The sequence below is a fragment of the Marmota flaviventris genome, chromosome 20, assembly GCF_047511675.1.
Source record: "Marmota flaviventris isolate mMarFla1 chromosome 20, mMarFla1.hap1, whole genome shotgun sequence".
NCBI classification, from domain to species: Eukaryota; Metazoa; Chordata; class Mammalia; order Rodentia; family Sciuridae; genus Marmota; species Marmota flaviventris.
In genome coordinates, this window is record NC_092517.1 from 3,613,158 (window position 1) to 3,635,024 (window position 21,867).

The window sequence follows — 21,867 nt, forward strand, 5'->3', positions numbered from 1 at the left end:
TCCAGCAGAGAGTTGGATACAGGGATCAGAAGATGACCCAGTGAGCGGAAGGGCTGGGGAACAGGAGTCGGGGTGCAACTTGGCTCCAGGTTCCAGGCATTGCCAAGGATGTGGTCTAGGAAGCCTGCTGCCCCCACAACTGCTCCTCATGCCCACGACTGCGGGGCCCAGACTCAGAGCATTCAACACAGAGGTAAGCACCAAGCACCTTAACCGTGGGGGGCCGTGAAGATGGGGTGCTGGTGGCATTAGGCTCCTCTCGTGGGGTCACAGGGATCCTCGAGCCCACCCACTGCAAGGTGCGCAGGGCGGTCAGCAGGGCGCACCTCCAGCTGCTGGAAGATTGGCACGCTGCCCTCCCCTTCTTATTTGAGCTCGCCCAGGGTCCCTCAATGCCTTGGAGGTCACCCCAAGGCCCTCAGAGGCACCACAGGCAGAGCCAGTGAATGGTGACAGGGACAGAGGAATGGGACTGTCCGTCCTGGCTGGCGGGTGGGACAGGAGTCCCCAGCACTGGGCCAGGTAGAGATCTCGGGCTGGAGAGGCAGAGGGACCTGGTGAAGCCCACGCGTCAGTGGGTTCCACCTCATTGACCTGAAGCAACTGATTTGGAAACTCCTCCGAGTTCCGTGAGCCCGCTGTGAAGTGGGGGTTCCGGTGACAGTAGCAGCCACTGGGTGGTGGTGAGAAGTCCTGTCTGGGCAAGCCTGGCGGGGACGCGTCTACCTATGAGCCGGAGCGCCTGGCACACACCACGGCTCTCTGTGTGGCAACGGAGGGGAGCGTTCTTGGAGACTGCCCAGCCCTGCCGCGGGGCCATAGAGGGTGCACAGCACTTACCAAGCCCCACACGAACCCCGAACAGGCCCAGCTCCCCACAGGCACGAGAGGCCGAGCAGCAGCCGGGGAGAGATGGAGCGATCAGAAGCCCCAGCCCCCTCTTTCCCGTCGGCAGTTAGGACCAACCTCTCGGGAGCATTTCTCGGATGGTGTGGCCGCTAAATCACCAGCGCTGCAGTAATTGAAACAGAAAATCACGGTGGACAGAGCAGTCTCACAGCACCATTAGCGACTGTGGTTTTTCATGGCAAGCCAGGGAGCTAATAAGCCTCTTTATGTGTGCACGGCACCGTCAGGAATATATCTTCACCGATATTTCAGAAGGGACCGGACCCTTCCCACGCCTGCCTTCCGCCAGGTGATATGTGGGCCTGCTGCTCCCGGGCGCCAACGAGGGATCAAGTTTCCCTGGCACCTGACGCTGCTCAGCTCAGTGACTCATGGGAGCCTTTCCCCCCCCCACCGGCCTCCCTTCCTTCCTCCTCCCCTCTTTCCTCTCTCTGCCAACACGGAGCTCGCATTTGCACAGGGGAAACAAACGGTACAAATAATCACACAGACCTATAAGCAAAACTGCAGTGACCGCTCCACAGAGGTAAAGGGAGCTCTCCAGGGCACCGGGTATCTTCGGAATAGAAAAAAAGATGGCATCCCGAGAGGCAGTGAGCACATCTAGGAGTCAGAGGAGTGTCCTGGAGACCAACAGTAGGTGCAAAGGCCCTGAGCACAAGCAACGAACCCAGAGAACCCCGGGCCGTCTCTTCTCCTGGTGTTCACGGGGAGCCAGGCTGGAGGAGTGGGGGGGGGGTGGCGTGTGACGGGCACAACGTCCAAGCCATGGGAGGCCCCCCTGTGCACTTCTGCTAGAGGGATCGGAAAGCCTGGGTCTGCTCTCGTTGCTCCTTATCCCAAATTTTCAGTTGCCCTCGAGTTCCTCACCGGGGTAGCTGTCAAGGAGGAGCCACTGTGGAAATGTAGGGGATGCTTTTGGTTTCCACGGTGACGAGAAGTGCTGCTAGCGTTTGACGGCATAGGGCTGGGGTCCCAGGGTATCAGACACCCTGTCACCTGAGGGACTGGCCCACATGATGAACTCTCCCGCACCTCACATGGGATCATTAGATTTCGTGTAGGCAAAATTCTGAGTTTTCTGAGCTGTCTCGGGGCAGTGCTGGGGATCCAACCCAGGGCTTGCGTGCGCGGTAGGCAAGCACTCTGCGGCTGAGCTGCTGTGTTTTTAATATATGTCTGTCAATCTGTTGACGCGCCCTTCAAAGAAAGCACGGAGCCTCATTCCCTTCTCTGGAGTGTGGCCCAGACTCAGGGACCCTCTCCGAAGAGTGGTGCTGGCTCAATTTGGGGTTGAGCGAGGAGGACGGTTGTTCTGTCTGTCCCCCCCGTCTCTTGGATGGCTAGCTCTGGGGCAAGGCAGCAGCCATGTTGAGAGCACGCTCAAGCAGCCCTGTGGAGGAGTCTCCACAGAGAAGAACTGGGGCCTCCAGCCAACAGCCGGCACCCACTTCCCAGTTGTGTGGGTGCCACAGAGTTTGGATCTTCAAAGTCCCCCAGAGGCCAATGTGTGGAAGGCTTGGTCACCAGCCTGTGGCACGGTTGGGAAGCTGAGCCTAGTGAAAGGAAGCTGGTCAATATCATGCCCTTGGAGGGACATTGGGACCCTAGTTCCTTCTTCTCTTTCATTTCCCCACCACCAGGATGAGCTGCCTCACCCCAGCCCCAAAGCAACCAGCTAATCCGAGGGACGGAATTCTCTGAAACCAGGAGTCAAATAACCTTTCTTCCTTTCAGCTGATTTTCTCCGGCGTTATGTCACAGCAATGAAAAGCTGACCAAGGCAGGAAGTGGATCGTGAAGCCCCTGCCTCACTTCAGGTGCTCTGGACCTCAGCCTTTGGACATTCCATCAGGGACCCCATGAGGCACGGAGCAGAGACAAGCTGTCTCTCTGTGCCCTGTCGGAATTCCCCACCTACATACAAGTACAGCATTTTTTTTTCCTGCAGTTTTAATAGGTATCCAAGTTTCTAGAAATGCAACCACTATGTAAATCAAGGGATTAATGTACTTTTTCTCTATAGGAAAGCTGTTCTCCACTTGAAAAGTAAAATTGTCAGTAGCCAGGCTTCTCAGGGGACCTTGGACACCCAAACAACACACCGATAACAGTCTAGATGTGACCTGCGGCCTCCAGGGCCATCCCATACACATGTGCAGATTTGGCTGGAGGTTATCTGATATTTCTTATCTCTCAGTTTTTCCCCCTCTGAGTTGCAAGCACTTGGCTATTTGATCATGTCTCCTAAGGAGCCCAGGCCTATGCACATGATGTTACCAAGAGCGTTTCTCTGATTTCTCCTTTGTACTAGAGTTGGGCCATCATGCTTTTTAAAACATTATATGAGTAGGTGAGTTATAATTTTAAGATAAATTTCGTTTCAGGGTGGTAAAGGGCATGAGGGCATATCTGTTAAGAAAAGCAAGGTAGAACTTTAGGACCATGGCTGGGAACATTTTCTTTAGCTGGGCACACTGGCGCCTACCTGTAATCTCAGCTGCTCAGGACGCTGAGGCAGGAGGATGGTGAGTTCAAAGCCAGCCTCAGTAAAAGCAAGGCCCTAAGCAACTCAGTGAGACCCTGTCTCTGAATAAAATACAAAATAGGGCTGGGGATGGGGCTCAGTGGTCAGTGCCCCTGAGTTCAATCCCTGGTACCCTCACCCCCACCAAAAAAAAAAAAAAACAAAACAGATTATGCCTGGGGACGTTAAGATCAGTTGTTCCCTTAACCTTGAACCCTCCGTGACCTTGCAGTTCCATTCTGTGTCCATCTGAGCCCTCCTCTCCAGTGGGACACGTCTTCTCGCTGGGCATCAGGCCCTGCGTGTTTCTTGACCCTGGTCTCTCTCTCTCTTCCCTTTTTGTCTTGCCAACCCCCCTCCTCCCTGCCTTGGATATTCACTCAGCAAGACACAGCTGAGCTCATCCACTAGCCAGAGCCTGTGCAGCCCCCAGGGCTCCAGCACTGAGGGACACAGAGGCCACATGGTGTCCCCAGAGCCTGCAGGCTGTCCAGGAAGCTGGCCTTGCGCAATTCAGCAAGGGTGATAAGGAGAAGCCCTCTACACCGTGGAGAACTGGCACTCAGGGGACGTGCGCAGGTGACAAACCTGTTTTGAGTTCTCTGTGCTTTAGTGGCTTAAAAATATGGCTGCCGAGAGCAGAGTGCCAACCACCCCCCCCCCAAACCTGGAGAGAGTGGCGGGTGGGCGGATGCCACCCTGTGCCCCAAGCCTTTCCTCCCTCCAGCCAGAATCACGCCTTCACTTAAAAGAGCTCTGTGGGCACGTGCCCGCTCCCTGAGGGCCGTGACGCCCCTGCCCACTCCAGGGCCATGGCGCTCAGGGCTCAGTGGTGCTCGGTCCCCTCTTGTCCATCAGGCTTTGAAAACACACACACACACACACACACACACACACCCTGCCGTAGGAAACGCCTCTCTCCCACGTGCCCCACAGTGCGCTCCTGGAAGCCGCCTGGGGATCCACGGCGGAGCTTGGCTATGTGAGCAGATGGGTTTTCTAGAAGGTTCCACCTCCCCCACAGCAGTTCCTTCCAGAGCTGCCTGGAATGTGCAGGAGCCAGAGGATGGCGGCCTCTGGCCACTGGAGGGCACTCTGGAACCCCGAGAGCAGGAGGGAGCCCGTTTGTGGGGCCTTTTTACCGGAAACACAGCCCCAGTCAGACGCGGGCAGAGGACCTGGAAATACTCTCGCGGAGAGGACGCGGGGACAAGCGGGTTTTCTAATGAGGGCTTGAAGGAAGGCAGGGCAGGGGGCAGGAGCGGCCAGGCAAACCAAAGGCTGTGGGTTTCCTGCGGGTGGGACACTGCTCCAGAGTCTGGATTTTGCTTCCCCTTGCTCCAAAGGAAAAGGGGCTCCATTCGCCCAGTGTCCTCAACTGGGGCGACCTGCGCCCCCAAGAGACGTTTTCAACATCTGGAAACGTATCCGATGGCCACATCTCAGGGGTGGGAGTACGAGACGGCTTCCCCAAGCCTTTCCCAGCCCTCAGCAAGGAATTACCTGGTCCAGATGCCGATGAGGAGAGGACCCAGTCAGCCCCGGGTGGAGTCAGGGAGGCTGGCCTCCGGTTCCTTCTGCGGCTCCTGGGGTGTCCTGAGCTGAGCTGTTCCCCAGGAGGGGTCTGCATGGGCAGATGCGGCCTGGTTTCCAGGGGGGAGAAACGTAGGTTTGGGATTGTCCCTGTGACCCTGCTCCATCCTGCTGCCCTCCACCCCAGCAGCAGCCTGAGGGTTGTAACCCAGCCGTCCATTTGATAAGGAACCCAGGAAGCTCTCTCCGGGGGAGTGAGGCAGGGAAGGAAGGAGGTCCGTGCACGTCTGCTCTCAGGTAAGGAACCAGGTGTGCACCCGGGGGACCCCATGGGGAGTCCCTGGATGGAGTGCTGAGCGTGCCCCTGTCCTCAGTCCCTGACCGAGGGTCCCAGCCACTGAGGCCCTCAGGTGTAGGCGCCAAGCCCTGGCCAGGTTGCCCTGCTGAGGCCCGAGGGGAGGCAGGCAGGACACAGGTGGCCCCTGCTCCGTCCCCTTCCCCCTGAGGAGGGCCAGGAGCCCCCTGCCTGCCCATGCGTGCTCTGTTTGATCACTACAGGTCCCCTCAGGCTATGTCGGGATGCCACCTGCTCCCTTAATGCAGAGAACCTGCTGTGAGCCAGGGCCTGATCCGAATTCCAGAGTCTGGTCTCTCAGATGGCACCCTGTGGCCCTGGTGGGCAGCGAGCCCAACCCTGTCATGAGGACACCCGAGGAGGATTCGCCCCCAGGCTGGTAAAATGGCAGCTGCAGGGCTCCTGGGCTGCAGAGCCAAAGCAAGGCGCTAGGTCAGCGCCATAAACCTATGGGAGAGTCACCGGATTTCATGGGCCCACAGATCAGCCCCCAGGACCTTCCTCCAGGAGGGCTGCCACTCAGTGGGCCTGGGCAGGGCTCGGGATTCTGCATCTCTCCAGCGGGGTGCTCCAGGCTGCTCCCCTGAACCAGGAGGGGGGCCCGTGGCAGCCAGCACACCTGTAGAACCCTCCTGGGAAAATGCCCAAGGACACCTCGGAGAGAAGCCGTCCAGGTCCCCCAGGCCTGCTAAGAGGCCCCCTGTGACCACTTCTTTTGTTCTACACCAACTTCCATACCTGATGCCTTTTCTTCAAGCACCACCCCCTACTGATGCCTAAGCGCTCAAGGCTCATGCACTTGAGTCTTCCCCACCTGGGAGCAGGCGAGAGGCCAGACTCTTGCCCCTAGGAGCCTGGACTGGGCAGTTTCATTCGTATTTCAGGGTGCTGGAACTTGACTCCTGCTTCCTGATCCCTGACTTTAGGCAGAAGATGCAGGGTGGCCGCGGAGGTGACGTGGCAGCCGTGTGCAGCCCGGAACTCCAGCCAATGAGTCATGTGGAAAAGGGTGTTCGTGGCCCAGGCCACCGTCACCCACTCGGCCAGCGTTTGTTGAGCATCGACTACGTGTGGCGCACCCTTGTAGGCTGGGGGAGCTCAGCCGCGCGAGCGAGAGATTCCCAAGTGAAGCAGAGTGGTCAGCGGAGGTCACACCGCAGGGACACTCACCGAGGAAGAAAGCTCTAACACAGAGTTTAGATCTCCCTTAATTGCAGTCGGGTCTTCATTTTTTGCATCCTTTATTTTTTTCTTTAGCACCTTGAAGAATGGAGTAGGAAGAAATGTCCCCTCCTTAAAAGGACTGAAGACTTAATTAAAGCTCCGGCTGCCCAGGAGAGAGGAGGAAGTGGGTTTTCAGTCCTAGTGAATTAGCCACCAAAGGTTTGTCACCAGGAGACTCCAGGAGAGAAGGCTCAGAGCGGGAGGGCGGGGGGATTCCTGCTAGAAATGAAGGACGTCCACCCAGGGGCAGGGGCGTCTGGGGCAGGCCCAGGAGGAGGAGCCTGGGAGAGGGGACTTCTGCTGCCACCCCCTGCCTTCTCCCCTCCCCCCCCTGGGTGGCCAAGCCTGAGAAGCACAGGGAGCAGGGGACAAGCTCCAGACTCCCGAGTAGCCATCAAGAGTGACCAGGAGAGACTTTGAAGTAGCCGATGTCCCTTCAGAGAATCCAAGGGCGCTCTGGGGAGGGTTACCCAACTCTGCCTCTCTCAATGGTCTTCAGGAGCCATTTGAAAACAGGTAACGGCGCAGGTGAGTCCCGTCCCACGGCGGGGTCCCTGGAAGATGGCCGCGTTCGTTCCATGAGTGAAGGAAGAATAATTCCCCCTATGAGGTCGGAGCTCCCGGTTGGGACAGAGATGAGCTAGAGGGACACAGACACACAGCCCTCGGGCACAGGTGGCAGGTCCCAGGGAGAGGAGCCGCTCCCAAGGAGGTGGGGCTGACTGCGATCCCAGGGTCACGGGGCCACCGGGGCGCGTTTTCAGAGTGACGGGACAAAGGCAAAGCACTTTGGGCCTCGTGGGACGGGGAACGGAGGGAGGGCAAGTCAGTAGTTCGTAAGGGCTGGTCAGCGCGGTTGGTCAGTGGACGTCCAGAGCCCTCTTCATGCCAAGGGCCCAAGGTGGTCTTTGGTGGTGAACTCGGTCCTTCCTGGTGGGCAGTGGGTAAGGTCACCTTTGGAAACGGATGCCCGGCTCTGAGGCCAACACAGAAAGGCAGGGAGCCCTCCTGTGTCTGTGCCCGGGGAGAAGCCTTCAGCTCCAACCTTCCTCAGGCCGAGGTGGCCGCTCTGGGGTGGCTCATCCGGGCCTCCTGCGCGTCTGTCGGGGAAGCCACCCGGGCGCTTCTCCCTGTCCCCGGGCCCGGCACTCCCCGAGACAAACCATCTGATTTTGCATCGCTCGTGGGTGAAGTCCCGGACCTGTGGTCATCTGTACGGGACTTGTTCTCACTTTCCAGAGGCGTCCTCCCCCACCGCAGCCCGCGGCCTGCACCCCACGCCCTTCCCTGACTGTCCCCCCTCTCCTCCAGGGGTCCTGAGACTTGGAGGGGGAAGAATGGCCCCGACCTCCCCTCCAGGAGCTGATGGCAGAACTCCTAGGGTGGACTTCACTAAGGCCAGGGCCTGGGACCCGGTGCTTGTCTGTGTCCTAGAGACAGGGTCGTCCAGGGTCAAGGGCTCGGGCCTCAGAGCCCCAAACCTGCTTCAGATCCAAGTGTTCCCTTCTGTGTTGTGACACGCCGGGCACTTTGGTGAGTTGTCACCCCCTGTGATCTAGCAATGTTCATAGAAGCTGCGCCAACGCGAGGTGAGGACTCGGTCAACAAACGCCCCTAAGATGCTCGGCCCGGGGCTGGAACGGGGCACATGACAGATGCGGTTCTGTTGTCACCGTGCCTGGTATTGTCCACAGTCTCCTCCGGCACTCCCCCCGGGGCTGCCTGGCCGCTGGTTTGGGCTGGGATCCCCCAATTCCTCCCGGTCTCCCCCTCTACAGGTGCTCTGGGCTGGCAGCCTCCTGCAAGGGTCGTGGCTACTCCTGAGCAGCCCTCGTCGCCTCCATGTCCCCAGAACCACCCTCCCCTTTCCAGGCCCATCCAGCGTCAGGGTGGTGAGGTCACCTGTTTCTGCCCTGGCTCCTGCGTATCCACCGTGCGCCTACACCCCACCCAGCCCTCTGTAGAGAGCGTCACCTGTCCCCACAACGCGGTCACTCTCGTGGCTACTCTTCACTCCCTCGTGTCCCTCTCTGCCCTGGCGTGGTGAGCAGAGTTCCCCCTGAGCCTGCTGGACCGCGGGCAGCTGGAGTCCTCTCTCCAGCTGCCTCTGAGATGTCACCCCTCGGCAGCCCTCACTCCACTGTCCACACAAGAGGCTGCCTTCCTTTTGGTGACTGACCCCGAACATAGAGCACGGGGGACAGAAGAGTTGGTGGGACGAGGGGCCCACCCCAGCCCAGTCTGCAGAAACAGACCTTAATAAAGCAATCGTGACTACTTCCTCACAACTGTCATCCCTGACCCCAAATCGATCTTTGCTAAAAGGGTACGAGAACGTCAAGCCAAAGGGCTTCTTGGAATTTCACTCCTCTCCGATGGACTCCGTTGCTTGTGATATCTAATTCACACCCGGGGCCTTTTCCATTGTCAGTCTTCTTAGTTTAATTCACACCCCCCTGTGACGGAACCTGAAAGCTTAAGGAAGAGTTTCCTGCACAGTGCCAGGTCCCTGCCGGCCTCTCGGAGTCCAGGTGGGGGCCCGTGCAGCGAGGCATTTGGAGGAAGCTTCAACCCCGTACTTCAGAAATGAGCGCCCTGGATCCTGCAAGCCTGCCCCTGGTGAGCTTTATCGCCCATTTACCGTGTCGTCTGACTTCAGTCACGGTGCAATCCGTTCACTCTTGCTTCCGAATGTGCTCTGTCTCGTCTCCCGTAAGGAGCGTTCAGCAGCTCCCATAGAGTCCTGGTCATTTTCCGGTTTTAGACGTCCCCTCCCAGGGAGGCAGGCTGGCTGGCCTCGGCGGCCTCCTTTGCTGACAGAATACAGCAGAAGGAACGTTTGGGGACTTCCAATGCTGGATCCTAAACCCCTGCGGCTGCCATGGACCCTCCCGGAGCCCTGAGCTCTCGGGCAAGGAGCCATAGGAATCTGAGGCTCCCAGGGTGGGCCACGCTGGGACAGAGACTGCACAAGCTTCCAGCAACAGCACAGTAGATCCTGCCCTACTTCTTCTTCCAGCCAAGCCAGCGAGCAGCCCATTCCCCAGCTGTACACCACCGAGGACCCCATCTGTGCCACCCGGAGCTGAGGGACACTCTGCAGAGCCCTGACCTGCGAAATCACGATGCCCAATTCACAGCCGCTGCGCCCCGGTGCCTGGCTCTGGGTGACTCCGCACACCCTGAAGTTACGAGATACCCCCCCGCCCCCGCCCGCCTGCAGCCCTGTCCTTGGCTCCGGGGGCAGTTAGTGGAGAGTGACCCACCGCTGCCCTGGGGTCTCCTCGCCGGCTTCTCATCTCCGAATCTCAGCCCCTGCCCCTTCCAAGGTGACCCTTTGGGAGTTCCCTTCACGTGGCTTCAGGTGGGGCGGGAGGGTGGGACCAAGGGGCTGGGGAGGGTCTGGGCTGGGGCTGGTGGCACACCAGGTCCCCTGCCCTTAATAAGCCCCTGGGGGACCTTGTCTGACTGGGACCTGGTGTCTCGTTGTCCTCCATGATGGACCCCGTTGCCAACTTGAAGGTTCAACACAGCGTTTCCCTCGAGGCCAGAAAGGCATCACCAAGGAATGCAGCAGGTGCTCACAAGCCGGCAGTGGCTTCTGAAGGTGCAGAATAGGTGCGCGTGGGATGTCTGTGGCTGCTGGCCGGCTGCGGGCAGTGCTGGGCCTTCCCCTCCGCACCGGGGGCTCCTGGCCAGGACGCTGGCTGGCTGGGAGCACACAGCACCAGGCCTTCTGGAGGCAGGCAGGGGACAGATGGGAAGGGGCCGGGCCACCACGCCTCCTCTGTCCTCAGTGAATTCATCCTCTCCTCACAACAAACGGAGGGGCGGGAGGAGACCCGGGTCCTCCTGTCGTGAAACAAAGCCCAACAAGGAGGGCCAGGCGTCCCCAGCCCCAGAGCCAGGTCCCAGGGCACACGCATTACCGCAGGTACCTCCCGCTGCGCGTGCCCTGCCGGGCGGGAGGCTCTGCCCTGTTCCTCTGCAGCCTGGACACGGCCGCGTGTCCGTCCATTACCCTAGGATGTCGGTCAGGGTTTGGCTCATGCACCACTCAGGGGCGGGGGGCAGGCAAGAGAGAAAGAGGTCGGGGGTCTGTCCACTGCGGCTCTTTGCCAGCTCCTGAGGCTTGGCCCTGGCCCACGGGGAGGAGCAGGCCGACGGGTGCCCACTCCATGCAGCCGCCTTCTCTGGGTGCCGGGGATCACTGTCCCCTCCAATCCCCTCCCCGTGTATGGAGGAGAGAGCTCCGCTGGTGCCCGCCTGGGTCTGTCCCTTCCTGTTGCCTTACCCCCTCGGCTCTGTGAAGTCCTGGGCCACATGGCCACCAGGCCCTCCCTGAGTGAGCCATCTGTCCCCCGCAGCGCCCTGGCCCTGGTATCTTCCCCCTGGGGGCCAGGCCTGCTGGGGAAGCCCACTCGCCCCACCCCAGGCCCCTCGGTCAGTCCTTGGGATCTAACTTCGCCCCGAGGCCACGCTCCCCCACGGCGGTGGCCAGAACCCTGTGGTGGAAGTGACAGCCAACAGGTCTTTGGTTTCAGCTTGGCAGGAGGCCCTGAGTTGGACGCCGACACCAGGAAACATTCTTTCATGCAGGACACACGTCCACAGCAGGCACACAAGTGCGTCTTCCCCACGTCTGAAGAACCGAATGCACGGAGGGCGGGTGTGTTGGTCAGGATTCTCCAGAGAGAACTGATACGACGGAGAGGCGGAGGCTGGCCGGAGGCCCAGGGAGGCTGGAGGCCGCAGAACCGGGGGGCGCTGCTGTCTGGCCTGCCTTCCTCCTTTTCGTTCCAGCCAGGACCCCAGACAACGAGGGTGGGTGTCCCCTCAGTCCGCACGCTCCACGCCAACCTCCTCTGGCAATGTCCTCAAACGTCCAGGCACACCTGGGCAGCCCGGTCATTCCAGTCGAACCCAGACCACCGTGTTTCCCTGGCGGTGAGAGCAGGGTGGACTCGGGGCCTGCGGAAGCCCAGGGAGCAAACACCCTTCCCACCTCTAAGTGTCCTTGGATCCGGGCAAGTCCACACCCCCAGGCGGCTGTCCCCTGGGGCGGCGGTGGGAGCCTTGGGTTTGCGGTCAGACGGCTGGAGCCTGATTTCTAGTTTCTGAGGGGCCTGGACCACCACTTGGCCTCTGCCCACCCTGCTTCCTCTTCAGCACAGCGAGGGGACAGCCATTGAGGAGACCGCGAGACGTGGGTGCGTGATACAGGCTCAGGAGAGGAGCCGTCTTACCGTGGCAGACGCCAGGTGCCTGGGTTGCAGGGAGCTCAAGGTGCAGCCCCAGCCCTGCTGGCCCGGCCGAGAGCCCTGAGCCCCGCACCAGGAGCTGCCAGCTGCCCCCCGGGCTGCGCTGGAGCAGGACGCCCTGTTGGGTTACCTCCCACTGCATCCTAAGAGCCGGCTGACATTGTCCCTGTTGTCTCTGGTGGCCCTCCAAGTCCTCACCTGAGCCCAGCCCTGGTTGGGGGCGGCGGGGGTGGGGGGGACGGGAATCGAGAGAGTGACAGACGACGCATCTGCTCCTCGGGGGCCCTTTGTGTGTGAGTCTGAATGGGGACAGCCGTCTGATCATTAGAGTTCCAGGGCAGCGCCTGGCAAGATCCGGGCACCCAGCAGCCCTGTGCCAGCCTGGGACGGGCTCCGAGGCCGAGACTGACTGACGGGTGAGCACCTTTAATTACCCAGGCACCGCGTCGACGGCCCTGGGGTGTCTCATTGCTATGCTGACACTTGGGAACACCGCGTTTCCCCATTAAGACGCCAATTATCCCGGAGCACGTCTGCAAAAACCCATCAGCCGGAGCTCTGGACGGTCGAGGGGGGCGGTCGGAGGGGTGGAGGCAAGTCTGTGAGATCAAGGGCACCGGGAGGGTTCAGAGCACCGTCCCTGCTCTGCCGGCTGCTGCCAAAGCAGGAGCACACGCACCCTCACATGCATTCTCTCTCCCTCTCCCTCTCTCTCTCTCTCTCTCTCTCTCTCTCTCTCTCTCTCTCTCTCCTCCCTAGGCAGAAAGATCAGCATCTCTGGTCCAAGTAGCTGCCAGGAGAAGTTTCAGGAGCCAGGAATTAGGAAGAAAATCAACATAAGGAAAAGAGCCTTCCAGATGGAAATTGGCCTTATCTGGATCATGGAAAGCACATGCTGGAAATCAGCTGATGGGGCCCGTGTGACGGCCAGCAGCGGGGTCGGCTGCAGGAAGCCCCTGCCCACCGCGCTCCTCCATTGCACACGGGTTCCATCCCCAGGGTTCTCTGGAAGCCTCAACTGGGTGTGCCCTTCAGGGGGTCACCGGCCGTCCATGCAGCCGGGCTCTTGCTCCTGCCTGAACCTGTGGGTCCTCTCGGGACGGTGGGGAGGGAGGCGTTGGCTTGTTTTCCTTACTGAAATCTGACAAGAGAATGGCAGACGGGTCACGTGGCCCAGAACACAGCTCCCAGATCCAGATGCGGAGCCTCGGATTTCAGCTGGGCCACCTCTCAGCCCTGTGAACTTGGAGAAGTTGTTGAACCCTCTCTGCGCCTAAGGTCCCTCGCCTATAAAACAGTGAGGATGACGGTACCCCCCTCCCATGGTCATGGTCAGGATTAAACCTGTCAATGACTTCAAAAATACTTGGAGCCAGGAGCCGTGGGCTTGCCTGGAATCCCAGACGTTTGGGAGGCTGACGCAGGAGGATTGCAAGGTTGAGGCTAGCCTCAGCAACTGTGCCCTCTCTGGGCGATGATGGTCCCTGGCTGGCCAGGGATGTGGGTCCTCAGACATCGGATGGGCAAGTGGGTCCCCTGTGGCCTGCAAGTTCCTGGACATTCCTTTCACTGAAAGTCAGATTCCCCTTGGAGGTAGGTGCATCGCTTCTAGATGGAACGTGTCTCCCAAAGACATCTTCCCTCCTGACTTTGTTTGGAGACAGACTCTTGGTAGATACAATCGAGCTTTAGGGGACCACACTGGGTTAGGATGACCGTAGCCTGCTGACCCTTGCGGGGGTGGGGGGAGATCTGCACACAGAGGGAGAAGGCCGGGGGAGACGGAGGCCAACACTGGATGGGTGTGTGTCCAGGCCAAAGGTCACCAAGAACTACTGGTGGCCCAGACACTAGGAAGGAGCAAAGAGGGGGCTTCCCTATTTCTAATTTGGGTTAAAAGCATAAAATTGACCATCTTAGCCATTTTTAAGTGCACAGTCAGTGGTATCCAGCTTATTCACTATTGTTCAACCAATTTCTAGAACTTTTTCATCTTGCAACACCGGGACTCTGTTCCTAGTAAGACAGCTTCCCGCGTCCCTCCCTTCAGCCCTGGAGAACATCCTTCTCCCAGCTCCATGACAACATCTGCCCTCGGTGACCGGCTCATGCCATTTAGCAAAAGGGTTCAAAATCCTCCTGTCCAGAATTTCCCTTCTTTTTCAGGCTGAGTAATATTCCGGTGTGCCTATATCTGAATCCTGTATCTGGTTTGTCCTCTCATCTGTGGGTGGACCTGCCTCCACTGCCGTGGATAATGCTACTGCAAACACCAGTGTCCAGCTACATCACCGTTGTCTTAAGCCACCAGCCCTTGCAGTAACTGTCAAACAGCAAGAGACCATTCCAATGACCGGATCAGGGTGTCGAGGGCCGGCCGAGCCTCCTTGCCTCTGGGCGGAGCAGCCTCTGCAGCACATGTGACTCCAGAGTCTCAAGGTCACCTCCAGGCCAGCCTTGCCCGGCACTCCTGCCAACACTCCTTCCAAGGTGCTGACCCAAGCCTGGGGACACGCATGGCCAGGGTGGCGCGGGCAGGCCAGGTGGCTGCAGGGACGTGTCACAGCTTTGACAGGACAGGGCAGCGGTTCCTGGTCATGCAGACCCTTGGGCGAGTGTCCAGCCTGTGGGGATGTCCAGCAGCCATAGTACCAACAGGACGCTGCCGCCTGATCACAGCTCTCCTGACCTGTGGGCACCTTGGAGGAAAAGCCGAAGTCTGGAAATGGCCTCCGGCCAGAGCAGGCGGGGCCAAAGCATCTCGATGGGAACTTCTCTTGGCAAAGTGGCTTTTCATCTAGTCTCTTCGTGGGTCCTGTGACCCTGTGGGGGCAGTCCCCCCGTCCTGCAGAGGAAGTCCAGGAAGGCGAAGGGAATCCATCGAACCATTGACACGCGGCGGAGCCTGGTGATTTGCAGCCTCCCTGGGGCTGCCCCTTGCTGGCCGGCCAGCTGCCCCCTGGACCTGCACACATCAGCCCGCGTCCGTCTTGCTGGGGCTGCACGCTGGCTTCTGGCTGCAGACTCCTTGTCCTGATGCAGGAGGCCCAGGCTCCCGGAGGCTGCTGGCCCCGGGGCTGGCTCAGGGAGCTGGGGACATGCTGACCTGTCAGCCGGCCAGGGCCTCCCGCGGTCAGCTCTGTCCAAAACTCTGTGCCCCGCTCTTCCCACTGCTCCCTTGTCCCCTGCTCAGACACCGCCTCGGGGTCTCAAATCATGTCCACGCTACAGTCCTGGTCTTGAAAGTCTCACTGGACTCCCCGTGGGTGTGTTTGAACTCAGTGACCCACTTGTAGTGAACAGAGGACGTGAAGTGACAGCAGGTGACTTCCAGGACTGGGCCACCACAGGCACGGCAGTGTCCTCCCCGCCTCCTCTGGATCCCTTGCTGTGGGGGGCAGGAGCGCACTCAGCCCTGGGGACTGGCCCAGACGGTGAGGGACTGAGGACCCCGGCCCACACAGCCAGGGGACAGCCCCTCAAGCCACCACAGGAGACAGCGCACAGGTGTGTGGCTGTCCACCCGCAAGGCTGGACCAGCGCCTCTGTTTCCAGGTGGGGTGGGCCTCAGGGAGGCTCCAGGGAGTGGCGGGCAGGGGGAGCCACGCCATAGGCTTTGCAGCTGATTGGCCACGTCACCCGGGTGACCGGAAGCAGGAGGAGAGTGGGCTGTGTGTTTAGATCCCCAGCAAAGGGCCCCGGCTTCCAGGGTGCCAGGGCCACCAAGAACACACCCAGGCTGCCGTCTGTCTGCTGCAGTGACAGCCTGGGTCCCGGTGTCAGCCTCGCTCGACTTATGACTGTCCCGGAGCCCCGGGAACAGCTCTTTGCTGCTGTCCTGCTGGTCCGTCCAACCCTGCCCGATGCCGTGGACCATCTTAGATGCAGATGCACCACCTGAGTCTGGCCTGTTGGTGACCACAGTTCCGTCCAGTGGTATTGACATGATCTGATGAGACGCTGACCGGGCCATCCAGTTGAGGCTCTCCCACATTCCCCGCCCACAGAAACTGCAGGTCAGTACCTGCTTATTATGTACTGACCCAAGCCTGTGGACATGCATGGCCAGGGTGGCATGGGCAGGCCCAGGTGGCCGCAGGGACGTATCAGCTGATCATAGCTTTGCCAGGACCGTCTCCCTGTGTTGCCCAGGCTGGTCTCCAACTCCCGGACTCAAGCGATCCTCCTGCCTCAGCCTCCTGTGTGCTGGGATCATAAGCGTACACTACCGCACCTGGTTATTTTATTTTATTTTTTGGTACCGGGTATCGAACTCGGGGGCACTCGACCACTGAGCCACATCCCCAGTCCCATTTTGTACTTTATTTAGAGACAGGGCCTCACTGAGTTGCTTGGCGCCTCACTGTTGCTGAGGCTGGCTTTGAACTCGCCATCCTCCTGCCTCAGCCTCCCAAGCTGCTGGGATGACAGGCGTGGGCCACCGTGCCTGGCTGCACTTGGTTATTTGAAGCCCAAGTTTGGCACTGATTTCTTACACGGGAATAGCCAGACCTCTGCGTGTTCTCTGGGGGCCTCCTGGACTGCACTCTGTCCTGCCTCCCTGGCCTCCTTGTCCCCGACGGGGTCAGTGCTTTGGCAGGTCCAGCGTCCCACCCTTCCCCTTGGGACCACTCCCCACAGCTGCATTTTGTGGGCTTTACGCTCGTCCTGCTTTCCCGGCAGCACCTCGGCCTCCCGCGGGCAGCTCCGTCTTGTCCAGCTCAGCCGGTCACCCCGCTGGCCCAAGTCCACCTCTCGCTGCACAGAGGCCCCTGGAAGTGGCCTAGGGTGAGCCGCCCGGGGGGCACAGCCAGGAAGCTGAAGCTGCTGACCTTCAATGTTAGCGAGGAGCCCCATGAACACCTCGGCGGGTCGAGGAGGGGACTCGCCCATCTCTGTGTCCCATGATCTCAAGTATCCAAGATGCAACGGAGCCAGAGCCGTCCCTCGGGCCCCCAGACAGAGCCGGCCGGTCCCCGAGGCTGGGAGCAAAGCCCGTCTAATTAACTTACCGCGAGCTCTTGGGCCATTACTCAGACCCTAATTACTTAATCGCCTTAGCAGATATTTATTAGTCACCTAACATCTGCGAAGCCCCGTGCTAGGAGCAGGGGGGCCAGGGCAGGAGCTGGGAGGGTGCACTGGGTGGTTGTCTCCACTGAGGAGTGGCTGCCCGGAGGGAGATCCTCAGAGGCCCCCAACCACAGGGACAGGGGCCCGCCAGGCGGGTGGGGGCGGGGCGGCGCGCGGCCTGTCAAGGAGGCCAGGCTCAATTAGTCACAATTATAACACGCGCAACAAGCCTCATTATCTGGTTTCCGAGTCCATAATGGATTAGCAACAGCACGTTAGAGGGGGAAGGAGGGGCCACGCGGGCGGCAGGTACCTTCGCTGTGGCCCAGAGTGACAAGGGACGGGAACCAAGACCCGGGGTTTCTAAAACATCGAGAGTAGACGGAGTCAAGGGGAACATGACAGGGTAAGGTCATTTTGGGTGGGGGCGTCGGCTCCATAAAGACACAGAGGCTGAATGACACTGGGGGGGAGGCACGGATCCGTCCCTTGGGGTCACTCAGTTAAGTCACGTCACCCGGCCCTCCCTCAGCCTTCTCATCCACGAAACGGCACCTGTACCTCATAAGGATGTTGGGAGAACTCGGTGAGTCAATCATTAATTTATTTAGTCGACTGACTGAGTCAACATGGCGGTCGGAGGGCCTGCCTCAGTCAGGACTGGCTGGGTTTGCTGCAGTAACAAGCAGCCCTTCAAGTTCACGCAGACAACGAAGGCTCATCTTCCACTCAGACGCCTGTCCACCACGGATAGACAGAGGTTCTTGTAATCATCACCGTCCTCACCCCAGGGCCCAGGCCTATGGCTCTGCCACCCTCTTACGATGCCCTTTGTCCGTGAGCAGGGAGGAGAGTGCCTTGTGTGTCACTTGTGGGTAGTTACTTGTTCACCCCAGAAGTGGCGTGCTCTCTGACCCACACAGAGCTCTGGCCAGCGTTGGCCCACTGCCCCCTCTCTCTGTGCACTTGGAAGGGGTTATGGGGTGTTTGTCTCACAGCAGGGCTGGCTCTCGGGGGGCCTTTCTGCGCTAGGCCACCAGACAGAGTGTAGAGACCAGGGTGGCCCAAGGCTCAGCCATTCACTGGAACACCACAGGAGCCCACGTTCCGGGAGGATGCAGACGGGGACATTCCTTCTCAGGACGTTAAGCACCCCTGACTCAGCTCGCTAGAGGTCAGGAGCGTCCCTCCTCCAAGTCACTGTGACAGTGACACCCTAACCTATCTCTTGGCCCTCCTGGGTGGGGCAGGGCCTGTCCTCTTTGCCTCAGAACCACCAACAGATGTTGATTGTTTGGAGTCAGTGAGAGCCAGAGCTGGTACCTGGGCACCGCTTCCCTCCCCGATGGCTGCTGGGGACCCTGAGTCCCGTCCACTATAGTTAGTTTTCAAGAGAGGACAGGGCTGCGGCGTGGCCCAGGGCTGAGTGCTGGCCTAGCATGTGCAAGGCCCTGGGGCCCCTTCCAGCACCAAAGAAAGAGGTCAGCAGAGGCAGGGTCCCCAGGAGGACAAGTGGGACCCATGACCACTCGGCAGGCCTGCCCCTTAGGAAAGAAACCAGGCCACTTCCTGCCCGTGAGATGTCCTGAGTCTGCTCCCTGAGCCCCCAAGCATGCTAAACTAGGCTGAGTAGGTCTTTGTCACTTGTGACCAAATTCTTTCCGACGAGAGCACGTGGCCCCTAGAAATGCTGCTGGTAAGAATGAGCTCCGTGTCACGGGAGGATTTCCTGTGGGGACGCTTCCCACGGGGTCAATCCACAAACCTCTGCTGTGAGCTGCGCACAGTCAGCCCGCACGCACAGAGGGCAATGTGTGTTCTATAAGGAGGGCTTCCAGAGGGGCAGGGCTCGCGGCCTTGGTCCCTGAGCGAGCACACAAGACACCAGGTGACCACCTCCCCTGGTCACAACTTCCCCTCCTGGTCACCTGGATACTGACCCTTTCAAGCTCCAGAGAAGAACTGACATGACCCATAAAACCGAGAAACAAGATGACATTAACCCTCACAGCAGCGTTCAAACCGGATTTATGAGACCTTTTTAAACTCGAAGATCTCCCGCAAGCATTACGGTAGTGTGGCGTGAGGAAGAGTCTCTTGCTGTGAGTGATCAGCCCTTACCCAAACGTCCCTCTCCCGTCCTGTGGCTGCTCCAATCTCTACATCTGGATTCACAGAGAGGACGCGGCAGGGCGTGCTCACCCCCCCAGCCCTTCCAACACCACACTTGGGAGCACCTCGAGCTTCAGGGGGTGGGATGACCAGAATCAGAACAAAACTGCAACAAGCTCCTTGTGACTCTGTGTGCCAAGAACGTGCACTCAGTGAGCACCCAGTCAAACAGAAATAGTGTCTGGTTATCATGGCAACCAGGAGACCTGAACGGCGAGTACTTACTAGTGCGCTCTGAGAGGACTCCTTTCAAGCTGCCTGATCCCCTGAAATCCCAACCTGCTCTCACCTGCGTTGTGTAGGTGAGCAAACTGAGACCACAGTGACTGCTTCCTTGCCTGAGCATGCAGCAGGTAAGGGTTGCTCCAGGTGCACTTCCCGTGAGCTGCCCAGCAATGCGGTCTGGTGTCCCTGAGTGTCACGGGTAAGACAACAGGTGGTAGAGCTCCACCTGGGTTCGGACTCAGGCTCCAGAAGTTACCAGTGAGACTCATTCCATCTTGAATGAGTTCATCTAACTCTGGGTGTCTGGGTATCCCTTTCTGTAGAAACGGCTTTAAAGAGGTACTGGATAAGTTAAAGAGCTTACAAGGGGGTCCAGTGTGGGGTCCATGCTCTGAAATACCAGCCTTTAATTACCACCCACACTGAAGGGAAGGAGCCCAGCTGGCCCCAGGCCGCACCTCCTCCCCTGACCTTGAGCCTGGTGCACCGAGGTGCAGTTGGGGCCCACCCGTGGGTGGGGATCCGTACCCCTGTCCCTGCTCCATTACCAAGTCCGTGTGTGGCCCTGGGTCCTTGCAGAGGCCCCCAGAGGAAGAGAAGTTCTTGCTCAGTCCTCAAGGAGCCTCCCGTCCACTGAGGGGCACCTCATGGGTCCACCCTGTCCTTTTGAGCTGACGTACAGGGCAGATGTCATCACGGACCTAGGAGCTTGCTGCTGGGTTATCTTCTCGCTTATTTTCCTGCAAACCCACTACGAAAAAGCCCCATTTCCCCACGTCAAGGGCCCCTACATCGTGCAGAGCCACAGCTCTTAGATGGGTTCTGAGCCAGACAGCTTCATATGGAAGTCGGAGTGACCATCAAGCGGCTGTCCATGCTGCATGAAGAGTTGCACCTGGACCTTGAAGAGGTGGCCTGCAGCCTCCCCCCAGGGCCTGGGCCTCTCTCCTCTGCTTTACCTTTGGCCTCCCAGGGTCCACTGGAGAAGCTGCCTCCTGATGACCGCGAGGCCTGCCCACTCGGGCACGGCTCCAACTTTGTCCCTGCTCCCTCTCCCTTCCCACATGCTGGCCCCAGCTGGCCCTGGGCCAGCCATGCCTGCCCCTCCCCTGTGCCTCGGGAGGCTGGGACGGTCCTAACACTGGCCGCTGCTGTATTTCACCGTGGAAATCAGCGGCTGCCACAATCCTGTTGTTGGCCATCGACGGGGGCCAGCTGTTAGACACCCGCCCATGACCACGTGCTCACTCTGCTGCCCGTTGCACCATGGGCTCCCAGCCTCCCCTCCCGGGTCTGCTTTGGGGGGCCCACGTGGGGAGAGGTCCTTATAGCTCCTTGTTTGGTCAAAAGAGGAAAAACTCGCGATCACACAGGAGAAGCATCCACACGTGACTCTGTCCCCGGCAGTCCCTGGGTCAGCCCCTTCCTCTCTCCTCCCTCCTTAGCCAAGGGGAGGCTCCCCGACATTCTCAGGACAAACAGAACTCCCAGGCTCCTGGCCTCAAAGCTGGCACCAGCCCTGGGCCATCCGGTCACCTTACGGATGTGCTTGGTACCTGTCCACCCCCGGGACACCACCACAAGGGGCAGCCAGAGTCAGGCCGAAACTTGACCCTGGGTCAGGAAGGAGGTGGACCCACGGTGGACTCGGGAAACTGAAAACCTGGGGTCAGGCAGCCGGGACTCAGTCCTTCGTGAGGTCCGCTCCCCACTGGGTCAGGGAGGCCTGGCAGACTGCAGGGACGTGAGGATGCGGCTCGCGAGGCCGGGTCACCACGCACGTGGCAGCTTCTGCCCGGCTGTCTCTCGGGTCACTTGCTTGGAATAACAGCAGCTGCTGGGTCAGGAGGACGCCTGGTGGAGCGTCCACTCCCTGTGGAGCAGGACGTGAGCCTCCTGCCTGCCGCTCACAGCCCTCGAGTGTGCTCCCTGAAGGGACCGTCCTGCAGAGGACAGACCTGGTCCTGGCACCGGGACCTCGGCCCGGTCACTCTGATCCCCAAACCTGCCCGAACTGCACACAGTCAGCGCTCCTGGCTGTCCCGGCGTGAGGGTCTGAGGGCTACTTCTTCATGCAGCCGCAGGTGGGCATTCCGAGGCCACTGAGGGTCCCCCCACGGTGCCAGAGGCTGCCTCCGATGTGGCTACTCAGGGGGACACCTCTGCTCCCGAATCCACATTTCCAGCTGACCTCGACTCTGCTGTCCACCTGGCTGTCAAGTGGACGTCCACACCAGGGTGAGCTGCTCACCAGTAAGACCAGCCACGCGCCTGCCCGGCTTTCCTCCTGTCTTCATGGCGGGGAAACGGCACCCTCTGCCTCCCCTGACGAGGCCCAGCCTCCTTTAGGTCCCACTCGGGTGCATCTCGGCTGCTCCGACTCTGAACTCGCCTTCCTAGGGACTCACAGACCAGCTGGACTGTCCTGAGGGCCAGCCTTGACCTTTCCCACCTCGTACTATGACTTCATGATGGGCCTCAGCCCCCTCTGTGCTGGGGAAGGGCCCAGAGCCTTGGGCACACTGGGCAGGGGCTCTGTCCCCGAGCTGCTCCCCCAGCCCCCACCTCTGTTCCTGGTCTGAATGCAC

The 21,867-nt window shown here is 59.8% G+C and overlaps 2 long non-coding RNA genes across 7 annotated transcripts; both read left to right on the plus strand.

Moving 5' to 3' along the window:
• LOC114089889 (uncharacterized) lies at nt 1–12,011 on the plus strand. Of its 6 annotated transcripts, none has more exons than XR_003582264.2 (7): nt 1–193; nt 2,647–2,869; nt 5,157–5,266; nt 5,528–9,167; nt 9,568–9,877; nt 10,071–10,166; nt 11,148–12,011. It is a non-coding gene; the product is annotated as an uncharacterized lncRNA (long non-coding RNA). The 6 variants fall into 6 exon arrangements; XR_011705551.1 differs by having other exon boundaries at nt 5,528–7,076; nt 7,860–9,877; XR_011705547.1 differs by having other exon boundaries at nt 5,528–9,877.
• An 83-nt stretch (nt 12,012–12,094) lies between these two features.
• On the plus strand, nt 12,095–17,119 carry LOC114089891 (uncharacterized). The gene is made up of 3 exons (XR_011705552.1): nt 12,095–12,225; nt 12,569–13,106; nt 13,976–17,119. It is a non-coding gene; the product is annotated as an uncharacterized lncRNA (long non-coding RNA).
• Nucleotides 17,120–21,867: the final 4,748 nt, after the last annotated feature.